We start from the raw sequence: 2,500 nt of genomic DNA on the forward strand, positions 1-2,500 counted from the left end.
CATGCGTTTTCCCACCAGCGGAGCTAGTTGGCTAGTTCAAACTTTTGCCATCTTAAAACAAGGTTAACTCGTGTCACACTGTTGGCCAACAGCAAGTAGCAGGGAATTCAAGCCAAACCATTGCAACTCTGCCATCAATCTAGGTTTCTAGGCTAATGGTTGGGTGTACTTCAATGTACATGTAGGAGGATTTTGCACAGCTCCATGTGTAAGATTTCTATAACAGATTTATCCCAAGATTTTTTTGATCGCAGTAAAGCTGGACCCCAAATTTCTGAGCCATACAGGAGGATTGGTGTAATGACGGAGTCAATTATTTTTAGCCAAATTTTGATGGGGGTTGGAATTTCTTTAAAGTTGTATATATTGCATATAGGCTCGGGTATCGAATATCGAGTATTGGTTGGAACCGGGACTATCTTTGCAATTTTCCCGGAATCGTTCAAAAGTTAAAATTTTGATTCCTAGTTTTGATTCCCAGTCCTACACTAACACACAATATGTGACATGAATAATAGGCCTACTTCAAATAGGTGTTATTTCAGATAGATTGCTAGATTGCAGATATCCAGATAGGCTACTGTAGATTGCGTCTTCTTTTAACTCATTGCCGTCATCGTAAAGCGCTGTATCTCGCGGTTATACCATGCACTATTATATAGCTAGAATAATACATGTTTCCAATGATATAATGTTTCTATAGTAGGCTACAAAATGTTATTTCACTCTGTTTTACGTGGGTAAGGCCACCGCACATCCAAATAACTGCCCTTCATGACCCACAGGCCGTCACTCTCCATAGGTTAACATGGCAAAACTCATTTTTCTAAAACTGCTTTTTCATGTATCACCTGCAATACATACAGGAGGCTATAAACCCAGATGTGTATAAGTATATAGGCCTATACTCTTTTGATCCCGTGAGGGAATATGTGTACATTTACTTAAAATGGGGTTGCCTGGTCAGGAGGACAGCTTCATTCGTCCCTTCATAGACATTCAGCAATAGGCTGTTTTGCATCCATTACAAACAAACAAGCAATGTGAAAGTCTGGGATTGGGGAGAGCACTTAGTATACCTAGTCTACTGTAGTGCATAAGCATGAAGTTGAACCTTTAGATGAAAAACACTCTTTAATAATAGGCCTACAATAAATAAATAAACCGCTAATGACGTTTACTTTTGACCATGGCATTTATACGTAACTCCGTGATAACAGGAAAGTAGCCTATTTGGCTGAGCAACGGAGGTTAATAGGCCTATGTTCTATGTTTTGTCCACATGATGTAGGCCTAGCCTATGTCTAATCATTGTTGCACTCGAAGAAAACTGCAATGTTTCATTCGCCCTCCCTTTCAATCGTCCCGAGCGGTGGTTCTCTCTCCAAACTAACTTTAAACTCAAAATGTTGAGTTTAATGTCGACACGTCGAGATTAAAGTCGACATGATATTTCAACTTTATTCTCGAAATGTCGAGTTTAATGTCGACATGGCGAGTTTAATCTCGTCATGGCAAAAAATATTTTTTTCTTCATGTGTGGCCCTAATACTCTGTCGTAGAGGTTGTGCTTGGACTTCTGATTTGCACAGCTTTTGATGATGGGAAAAGTCGCCTCATATTTATATATTTCCCATTTGAGTCACATAGAAGCAAAATGTCCTGTTTCTGCTGTTAGTGAATGTGTGTGTGTTGTCTGTATGCTACCGAGACCTTGAATTTCCCCTGGGGATCAATAAAGTATCTATCATGTCCGCATCTGAATTAATGTTTTCATTTGGCAGGTTGTTACCATTTTGGAAAGTCTTTTGGGAAATGCAAGAATTCATCTCCCGGGTTACCTTTTCTTCTGTGGTGTTGATGTCTCGGTGGATGGTGTGGATAGATTTACGCAGGCCTGGTGTTTTGGCAAAGTCTGTTTCATCTCATTCCATTCTCGACATACAGTGTCCATTCTAGCTCTCATTCTAGAGTGTTTGAGCTCTTTCATCCTGCGCAGTTCCACCCGTAGACATTTGTTGTCCTCTTCTAGCTCTCTGAGGGCACCATGTAGCTCTCTAATCTCGTCCCGCTGCTGTCTCACCATAGTCCACAGTTCATCACCTGGTTGAACGGATTGCAACTGCTTTTGTTGAACAGAAACATGTCTTTGAAGAGACATCATCTCTTTGAGTTCAACAAATTCTCTTTCGAGAGTGTGGATGTTTTCTTTAATGTTGTTGATGTTATTCAGCGTTCTTGGTGAGATGTTATCACCGCCTGTGGGGGAAGTCTCTGCTGTACATCTAATGGTAGGCCTGGGTGATGTCTTGCTTGGAATATCTGTTTCAGAGTTGTTTTCTTTCATTTTTCCACTAGCAAGGTCTTTCACACTTTGGAAGCTCTGCTGAAAATTGTCCAAACTGTTATCGGATATCGGATTTCATAATCCTGCACCGAAGTGCTGAGAGCGTAGGACGTTAAAGCTGCTACATTTGTAACATTTTGAATAATGCTAGCA

The 2,500-nt window shown here is 40.5% G+C and overlaps 1 protein-coding gene across 3 annotated transcripts in view; it reads left to right on the forward strand.

Annotated features, from left to right (window-relative positions):
• LOC121683762 (chloride channel protein 2-like) overlaps nt 1-2,500 on the forward strand; it is a 92,937-nt gene that overhangs the window by 63,844 nt on the left and 26,593 nt on the right. The gene's annotated exons all lie outside the window — the stretch shown is intronic.

This window comes from Alosa sapidissima, chromosome 15, assembly GCF_018492685.1.
Source record: "Alosa sapidissima isolate fAloSap1 chromosome 15, fAloSap1.pri, whole genome shotgun sequence".
NCBI lineage: Eukaryota > Metazoa > Chordata > Actinopteri > Clupeiformes > Clupeidae > Alosa > Alosa sapidissima.